This window comes from Jatropha curcas, chromosome 9 (assembly GCF_041381405.1).
Source record: "Jatropha curcas cultivar XTBG-Jc1 chromosome 9, XTBG_Jcur_1.0, whole genome shotgun sequence".
Taxonomy (NCBI): Eukaryota; Viridiplantae; Streptophyta; class Magnoliopsida; order Malpighiales; family Euphorbiaceae; genus Jatropha; species Jatropha curcas.
The window spans coordinates 7,677,280-7,687,856 of record NC_143159.1 but is presented as its reverse complement, the minus strand read 5'-3'; the positions used below and the strand labels follow the sequence as shown (position 1 = coordinate 7,687,856).

General features: G+C 27.8%; 1 long non-coding RNA gene across 1 annotated transcript; it reads right to left on the bottom strand.

The window, feature by feature from the left end:
- Positions 1-11: 11 nt before the first annotated feature.
- On the bottom strand, positions 12-2,759 carry LOC149493547 (uncharacterized). Its single transcript, XR_016322438.1, has 3 exons — positions 2,479-2,759; positions 2,237-2,302; positions 12-176 (listed from the first exon to the last, which is right to left on the bottom strand). It is a non-coding gene; the product is annotated as an uncharacterized LOC149493547 (long non-coding RNA).
- Between the last annotated feature and the right edge of the window lie 7,818 nt (positions 2,760-10,577).

Here is a 10,577-nt window from a genome sequence, read left to right as displayed (position 1 = left end):
ATAAATCTAAAGAAAATTAATTCACCAATTCATTAAATTATGAAATACCCTTTGAAGGACAACTATGGGAAATCAATGGCGTGTTGGTGATATAGCTAGCTAGGTGTCCAGGTGACTACCAGTATATAGCAGCCGTTTTTTCATAAACAATAAGCTTACATGGTCACGTTAAATACCTGCAAAAAAAAGCGGATGGTGATATCAATTGCAGCTGACGTAAAGAAAAACTAAAGCTCAGAAGTTTTAAGGTGCTTTTATCTTGGGTAACTGAGAAATCTACATGAAAATAATACGAGAATTTGTAAAGCTAATTAGGGTTTAGGGTCGTCTGTTCAACAACAATAATATGGATTTATATATTTGAACATAATTAATAAATTACTTATCTGAATTTAAAAACTAAAATTTTATCTGAATAAAGAAAACAGCTAATTTATAGACTGTATAAATTATTAAATGAAAAAATAAAATTACCCTTACAATTATAAAATGACATCACATCTCTACTATGGGAAAAAGAAAATCATAGTACATCTATTTATAATAATTAATAAATATAAAGATGTACAAAAGTATACCAACAAAAAATTGATATAATTTATATTTCTCAAAAAAAAAAAAAGAATTTAATAAATTTTTTTCTAAGTTAAATTTGTTTACATTCTCATAAACAAATTTCCTTGCTAATTTTACTATTTCTTTAGTATATTTTTTGTTTCATAATTAATATAAACCTCTTTCTTATTGCATATTTTTAATTCTTCCAATTTAATTTTATTACGTCACTGATTAATATAAACTAATGCCTAATTAATTTATTTTCAATTCTTTCTATTTAATTTCATTAAATTAAATATATAATAGTATGCATATATTCTCAATACGAAAGCAAGTATTTTCCTTTTGGAGAAAGGACTTATTAGATACATGTATTTTTTTTTTCTCGACTTATTGTGTTAATAAATATTCTCTCTATTATCATCATACCTACAAACTAACCATTTACTAATTATTAGAAGAAGTGTGTAGTTGGATGATGCTATTGTCGTAGCATTAGTTATTGCATTTAAATGCATTAAACGGCAAGAACTATTGCTTTCAAAGGAACCAAATATATATAACAAGTGGTCACACTCGTAATAATGCTCTTAACACAAGAATTCCCCAAACTAATGCGAAATTTCAATTCAGTTCAATAATGAATAAAAAGTAGGAGCATTTGCAAGTCTAATATAATGTAATTGCATCTTTGAGGTTATGTATATATCTAACTTTAATTTCCCTTTCAAATAATCTAGAATTGATAGGAATTAGAGTTTTAAATCTTCAAAAAGAATTGAAGAGACGGATTTATTGATTTTAAATTATTTATTTAATCAATAAAGTGTTGCTTGCAGCATCAAATAATCTTAATTTTCGTAAAGTTGGAAATACAAATTCGGTTCCAGAAACACAATTTATTAAAAGAGCTATTTAAATTATTTATTTAATCAATAAAGTGTTGCTTGGAGCATCAAATAATCTTAATTTTCGTAAAGTTAAAAATATAAATTCGGTTCAGAAACACAATTTATTGAAAGCGCTAAAAACATTTACGCTGCACGGCGTTTTCAAACTTGTTTGAAGTAGCTGATAGGTAGGTAAGACATTTGTAAATCTAAAATTACGCTCTACACCTACGCAAGTTGCAACAAAATCTTTAAACTGAATAAAGGTAATAAAGACTAGTAATAAAACAGACAAGCAGACCAAAAAAATCACCTTTGAAATGACAGAAAATAAAGAGAGTTTTGATTCCTTTTTGCTTTTAATTGACCCACCAATCAGTATCCCAATAGTGCCTATAAATACCCAAATCATAATTTCCATCCATCACCACCGTTAATTCCAATTTCCGTTTGACCTCAATGGCTCAATCATTATTACTTCCCTGACCCAAATCAGCTTTTGCTTTCTATCTCCTAATAAAAACAATAATGTCCCAACAGCTAACACAAAATTTACTGTCGTTTATCATTTCTTTCTTTGACACGACTAACAAACGACACTCTGATTTCAAGTTGTCCTTCATTGTCTGACTCTATTCCGTCAGCTAATTAAACACCTTTCAAGAGCGTTCAGATTATGAGAAATTCAACTTAGTTACGCAATAAGGATTAAGCAATCACAGATAAGCATATTTGAACTGTAAAAATGGATTCAGCCAAATATTGCAAATTTTTATATGGGAACTTACAAACGAGAGGCAGATTTGCAGAGAAAGCTAATATCGTGAGCTCAAAAGCGAGGAAATCGAAGGAACCTGACAATTTCACGTAAAAATTAGTATGTGAAAGAAAATAAACTCAAGAATTTGAAAGAAAGATTTGTAGAGAATTGAATTCAAGAAAGTAAATTGGAGTACTGAACAGAGAAAAAATGAAAAAAACAGAGCAAAAACAGAGAGAGAATAGAAAAAGGAGGAAATTTGATACTGACCCTTTAGAAAGTTTCCTCCCAAATCCCAACAGACAGAAAAGAAAGGGCGCTTAATCACATCGTTGAAAAAACCGAGAGCACTAGAAGAAGAGAGACTATAGATGTATATGAAAGAGAGAGGAGAGATTTATTGACAAAACGGAGAAAGTACTCTTGAAAGCGTCCTCTGTAATTGTATCTCTCTCTCCATCTATGCTTTCTACGTTGGAATAGCACTTTCTCACAAAGTGCTCTCTCTCTTTCTCTGTATGATGAAAAATTGAGTCCATACACTGGAAGATGGCGTGGTGTATTAAGAGGCAAAAAACCTTAAAAAACAAAAATATTAATTTTTTTATTCAGAAATGACGCGGCGACTAAACGTCTTGTTCTGACAATTTGGTGTTGGGCAAAATACTACTCCACTCTCACTTTACCCTCGTGAGATCACGCTCTAATTGCATGTGTGGTTTTAGGAATCAACAATATTCGCATTCTAATCAAAAAGGAACTGAACTGACTCATTTGAGTCGGTCTTTGAATGATTAGTTTGCGAATTTGGTTAGGTTACACAAAACGGTTTGATTTTCAATTTTGGTTTGGCCGCTATATATAACTAATTGAATTAATTTTTAAATTCAAAATAATTAATTTGATTTGATTTCTCCTTAATTTGTCAAATTGATGAAAATTTTTGTAGTTGAGAGAAGTCTAACTCCACTCATTACATTAACGAGAGGACCAATAAAATTTTTACATTGTACCATTTAAATTAATAAAAGAATCAAACCATATGAAATCATTAATTTTATGTTATTTAATTTTTAAATAGTTTGTTTCAATTTAATATTTGATAAATCACTTTTAAAATAATTTGATTTTATATTTATTTAATTAATTCAATAATTAATCCTCTATATATTTATAATTCAGCCATACTAAACTGCTTTATTGTGGATTAAGTTTGGAGTAACCATCAGATCGAAGTAAATTAAAATTAGAATCAAATAGATAGTTTATAACAAATAAAAATAAACATCGATGTTATGTTTCGAAGCGGAGGCGGTTACCTGCGAATTTTAAATTACTCATAATCGTATCCGTTTAAAATTTTACTACTTGTATCCGTTTTAAACCTGTTTAAATATCTATTTAAATAACCAAATTAGAATCCGTTTAAAATTTTAATATCCGTATCCGTCACAAACTCGTTTAAAGTACCCTTAAACGGGTAGGATATCCATTCATTTAAAATATCAAAACCAAACTTATTTAAAATACATTTTTTACTAATAAATGGATAGGCTATCCATGAATACCCATGCCAAAACTATTAATTATAGCGGGTAATGGGTAACGAGTACCCAGAGTCTTAATACCCGTATCCGTTACGGATAGTAATTTCACTATCTGTATCCATAGAAAACTCATTTATAACTATATGTACTCTTATTAAACAGAATCAGAGTAGAGCGGGTATCCTAAATTACTCGTCTCACTTATATCCCTAATTGATATCTTCGATTTTACTTTAGTTCTAATAAAAATGTAGAGTATTTGTTTTTATTAATAATTGAGATTGATGATCCAAGATAACTTGATCCGGTCGTTGGTGCATATTGGATTCCACATTTAATCTCGTAATCTAGTCATGGAATCATCATTTTGGAGAAAACTTTAATGTTATTGCTTTCTAATATGAAAAGGATCAATTATTTATCTAACCGTAACATGAATGATGGGATTTTACTATTATTGACTACCAAAAATAATTAAGATTGATGGATTACTTAATTGAGATTTGATTTTAAGGGTTACTTAATTAAGATATACTTTTTATAGATTGCTTAATTGAGATTTAATTGTTACTTAATTTCAATTTATGGATTACTTAATTGAGATTTACCTTTTCGTGTTAGCTTAAAGCTAGTTTCAAATGGAAACTGACGTAGCTTAAAAAATTAAGCTCATATCTTTTATCAGATCAGAATTGCAGGATGTTGATTCCTTTCGGTAGAAATAGAAAACAATATGAGTAAAAAAAATAAAACCGAGGTCCAAAATTGAAGGAATTCCAACAGAAACCTTAAAGAGAATATACAAGTCAAAGTTGATATCTGCCACAACTCACTAATTAAATTTTCTTTTTGTCAAGTGGTCTATTGATGTTTCTATTTATATGAATTGGAGAGTGAAAGAACTCAGGTTCAAATCATCTCGATCAAAAGAATTTTCATCATTTTAATGAGCAGATTAGAAAAATATTTCATATTGTATAGTTCATAATGTTCTTTTGGAGCCGTTGAATCTTCTAATAAAAGAAAAAAAAAAAAAAAAGTTTCCTCTCAGCAATGCAAAACCATAAGCCTGCAAGAAAGTAGAAACTAGAAACAGAACAGGGGTCACTAGAACGGGAAAAAACAAAGAGAATCAAGCAAGGTAAATTCTATTAATTAAAAAATGTTAATTAATTAATAAAACTATTTAATTTATTAATTTATATAGAGTATTAAATTCAACAAACATATATCTAATCAGCTTTTTTCTTTTTTTTTTTTTTGGAGAAAACCAGCTAAAAATTATTATAGTTGCTAATCTAATCAATTGAATATGAATTTATCTATTAAATATACTATAGATTAACTAAAAAAGTAAGTTCCTCGTACATGAGTATAATGAACTGTACGTTTGTATATAACATCTCAATTTGGCATATGTATAAATATGACATCTCAACAAATTCATTAAATACTTGTTTATAATAGAAAAATTAATTAGGTATGTATACTTTCTATATATATATATATATATATATATATATATATATATATATATATATATATATATATATATATATATATATATATTAATTTTAGTTATTATTATATAATTAGTTTTGAAAGTTTCTTTTTTACCTTTCTAATCTTTTTTTTTTTTTGGGTATTAAGAGAGGTTCAAATTTAGGCTATTGCTAAGTTGTACGTCCACTTATCATTAGACATAGTCTTATGTCTGTAAATTTGTAATCTTAATTAATTTTCTATTTGTCTAATATATTTTGGAGTTTTTTTAATAGTAAACATTAGTGATAAAATAACGTTTAATAAGTTAACTCTCATTAAATTATACTACCTTTCTATTTTTTTTATTTTCATTTATTGTACTTTAATGATCAAAGAAGTTATCAAAGCCTTATCGGAGACGAGACTTCTTAGTACTAAATAATTCAATATGATTTGCTTTTCTCTTTATGCATTTTTATTTTTTTTTCATTTGCAGTCAATTAAGATTTATATTTTACGATGAAATTGATTGATTTGCGGGTTATTGATAATAAAGTTACATTAGATTTGTTCTTAAGTATATATATCTTATTTTTGTTCTTCTTATTCCTAATATATTGATAATTACGATTTAATTTATTGTTCTTACTTCATCAATATTATAAATATTATAGGATGTTTACCTGTGGTTGATCCTTTTTGAGATTGTTGTAGATGTAGAGGTTCATATTAAAATTATTGTACTGTAGAGATTTTTGATTGTTTGTCATATCTTAGAGTGTTGAAAACTATGTGATGTGTCAAACAAAGTACATCTCGTGATTTATTTATTTGTCGTATACGTATTTTATCCTTACCTTTATAGGAAATTAAACCATGACCATAGACATCGGTAAAGGAATCACCGCGTTTATTTTTCGGTCTTTTTCTTGTTTATTATTTGAATGTTTGAGTTTGATTTTCTTATTTATTGTTTGAATATTTTAATTTATGAAAATTATAATCGCACTCCTGTATATTTTTACAAGTGAACTACTTTACCTTTATTTTTTTCAAAAATAGACTGTTATATCATCGAATTTTGAATTCGTTAAACTAAAATAACCTTGCATAAGGTTTTAGCAATTTTATACGTTATATGCTTGTGAAATGACACAATTGACCTTAATTTCATCCCTTACCATATCTATCTTCTTTTCTGTTCCCCAAGCAACCCTAATCCTTGAAAGCAAAAATATGAATATACTCCATTGGGCTTTTGGTGTAATGATTTATTATAACCCGTGTTTCTTTGATTTTGGATTGAATTTGGGAGAGAAGATATGAAAGATCCAATCATCCAAACAATGGCCAATTGTTGAAAAAATTGTGCCTAGATTATGACGAAATTGATAATGCACAAACATAGATTTGGGTGTCATAAACTATGTAATATTTCTCGAACCTTAATTTTAAATCCTCAACTGCTCAAATGGTGTTGATGGTGTTTGTTTGCGGCAACAGTGTTTGAGAACAACAATCACCTTCCGATTTCTATTGCTAAAGTAAATTTTCCTCATAATAGTACAGATTTTTCAAAATCAGAAGATTCACCAATGGCAACAACTCTGCAGATTTTTCTTTGTTAATTTATGGGTTTTTCTTTAAATCATAAATAGGCTTCTTGTTATAAAACTTGCTATATGTAAATTGACAATTATATTTTTAATTATATTATTTTTCTCATTACTTTTGTTATTAATTAGCATAGCAGTTCTTGTTTTATTCCTTTTGAACATTTCCAGAAGAAGAGTTTATCAAATGCTGTGATTTGGGAGTTTTGTTCTTGAAACTATAGGGCAAGAAGGTACAAACTTGTTTCCTGAGAGGGAGAGGGTAGACCGGTGAAATATTTTTTTTATCTCTCCTTGTACCGTTAGATTTTCTTTTGACTTGTATCCTAAAATTGTAAAAAATGGACAGAAGCGCAATGTAGTGTGATAAACTCAAAATTCAAGGGTATAGCAATCTATTCTTAACAGACAAGGGCAAATTTTTTTTTATATATATAAAATATGAGGAAATGATTATAATTTTCTCTTTTAATTATTGCATTTATTTTCCTTTTAATTCAAAGGATTCATTTTGCATTTACTTTTATGAAATCCACTTTTGCATTGCTTTAATAGAAATTGTAACCTTAATTTGATTTTATGGTGTAATTACAGCAGATAGATAAATTCAGGGTTTTTGAGTTCCATTTTATACTGTAATTTTTTTTAGGCAACTTAACAAATTTTCTTAAAATGTTTTCAAATTAAACAAAATATCAGCGAGGTTTAGAAATTAACATAACATCAATTTTGGTCAAAAAAATTTAAGTAATACTATAGTAATCTTAAAAAAGAAAGGCTTATGTGATTCAACTACAATGATCGCAAAGGCGATAATGACCGGCAACTGACTTTTGGTGACTGACAATCGACTTCCAACAAAAGATTTTCAATGATTGGCTTCCGATGATGATGATAAAGGCAACAACTACAAAAAGTGATAACGAGAAAGGTGATTACAACAGCAACAAAGGCCACAATAAAAAGATAAAATAGTAAATGAATAACGAGAATGATATTATTTGAATATTTAAAGTCAAACTGATATTTTTTAAAATAAAATTTCAAAATATGATATTTAAGATCAAACTAATATTTTAATATCTCTTTTTTTATTTATTGGAAGGTTTAATCGCCCAAAATCTTATAGCTAAAAAGACTCGAACCGAGAGATATTTACTTTTCATATAAACGAAAAAACCAACTAGATCAGACTTAATTGACATTTTAAAATGTAATTATACTGTAAATATAAATTAGGATGCAATTACGATTAAATTGATAAGTTTAAAAATGCTCAAAAAACAAATACCAATCTACAATAAAATTGCAACTTACTTTGAAATTTGAAGGTGAAATCGATGATTAAACCTTTATTTTCCTTTTCGATTACATATAAATTTTAAAATCAACTCAATGAACCAACCTTTGTCCCGTTGGAGTGTTGGAGATGCTTTGTGGCCCCCCACGTGCAAACTGGAAGATCAGGAGAGTGATTGAAGGCGCGTGAAAGTGAAGGTGTGTGTTTTATGTGCTGGTGCGCTGGTGGTGTTGTCTGTCGTTTCTGCTAGGTATATTACAACAAAATACAAGTGGGTTTTACAGAATGACTAAATCGCCATTTAGTTATTTTATGCGACCAGGAGCAATATCGGCCATCGAATTGCTATCTGTTTTTATCGGTAAAAAGAGAAAAAAAAAAAAAAAAGAAAAGAAAAGATGGGATTTGAAGAGATTGTTGTGATAAAATAATGCACAATGAGGCATAAAAACTTTAGGCCATTGTACAATTTGGGCGATGCTTAATGCCTTTGTTATATAAAAATGGTGGGTACGGTTGCTATGGGAATTTAAAAAATAACCAAAAAAGATTGAGACAATATATATAATAAATACCAATATCAACCTAGAATATTTCTTTGGCTAAGGTGGTTTGTTTAGCATTTTGGATTAGTGCGGTTTTGCACTAAAAAAGAATCAACAACTTCTAAATCATTTTCTTTATATTTTTATAAATTGTTCAAATTCTTTCAATAAGTTTTCAAAGTCAAGTTTAAGCATAATAAACGAGTCAATTTTAGCTCGATTTTTGCGCATGTAAAGGTAATTTTTTTATTATAAATTATAAATGATCTATGGATCATAGATTTGAATCACAAAAATAATTTTTCTATAGAAATATAAAGAATATTGTATTCGTCAATTCTATCCAACCCACTCAAGGGAGTACTTTATACACAGGGTTTGAATCACCATTTTCTTTTTATATGTTATAAATAAATTGAGCTTAAGTTCGAATACAACTTAAATGAGTCGATTTCTATTTACTTTTTACATAGTTTTGCTCAAATTATTTGAAGCCTATTTAATTAGGATTCATATCCAATATCAAAGAAACGGATAAATTTATTAAGGGAATTCACTTGGTAAAGGTGTGTACTAAAGATTCAAACTTTACATATTTGATTTAAGGCAAAAGAAGTAGAATCGAATTCCTAGATAGGAACTCATTAGACTTTGTTTTTTTTTTTTTTTTTTTATTAAAAAAAAAAGAATATTTCGTTAGACTTAGGAGATGGCAGTTTATTTTGAATTTTCACAAAGATTAAATGTTTTTAAAGTCAGCTTTTGTCTTTTCAAAGAATTGTGACCACATGCTCAAACTTTGCTCAGTATTAAGAAGTGACATTAGTACAATAAAAATAATTTTTAGGTAAATTATTATTTCTTTTTTGAAATTTTATTTAATATACTAGCTAGTCAGTTACTAAAAAAAATTATAGCTAATATTTTTTAGGTTTTTTTAATTATTTTCATTTTCTAATGTAAAAATGTACTAAGTAAAAAAATTGTGAAATGCAAATTATATATACTGAATAAATAGTCTTGCTTGTGAATCTAAGGGCCAAACAATCAAAACTTGATGAAGAAAAATAGACAAAAAAAAAAAAAGAAGGTGGGGAACTGTAGAAGATGCAAAGTGGATGGTTCAAGTTGCATATAAAGGATTCTGCATCTTTGGTATTGTTTTGTGGATCTTAGCCCTTCACCTCTCCTTTTTTTATGGGCCACATGCATTAGACTTGGAATCCCAAACTTTCATGCCCTGTCGCTCTCTTCAAATTTTAAAATCCCCTACCTTGTCATCTATAAAAATAAAATATAATAATTTCGCAAATTAGCTAAGTTAATAAAAAAGTATAGCAAATAGTTGTTTTGTTTCCCGCGCGGAAAGTATTAATAATAGAACATAAAGATTTTTGGCACACTTAGCAAGTGCGATTTGCTTACATTCCAATTAACATCTTTATAGTATTTTTTTTCATTTATTTTACTCGTTTAGTTTTCTTTTTATTTTTTTAATTATATAACTGTCATTTAAAGTTAATATTTAAACCTTTATTTTTGTTATTTCTTAACTAACTTAACTGTAAAATTTACATCATTCAAGTACGAGGTGGAATTGATACAAATTCACCATAAAATGAACATAATTTTCCTTAAGAATTTAATTTGAAGGATGACATGTTGACCCATTAGTTAGACTGTGAGACCTAAGTGGACTTTATCTTTTAGGCTTTACCTGAGAATGTTAGTACAGATTAAGCTCGAAGTTGACTTTGAAGTGAAAAGTGAGTATTAACTCTTGAGCAATGTCAAGCTTAAAATTTTTTTTAAAATATCATACATAATGATAGAAGTAAAAAATAAATGAGAATATAAGTATAATGTATTAATATATTTT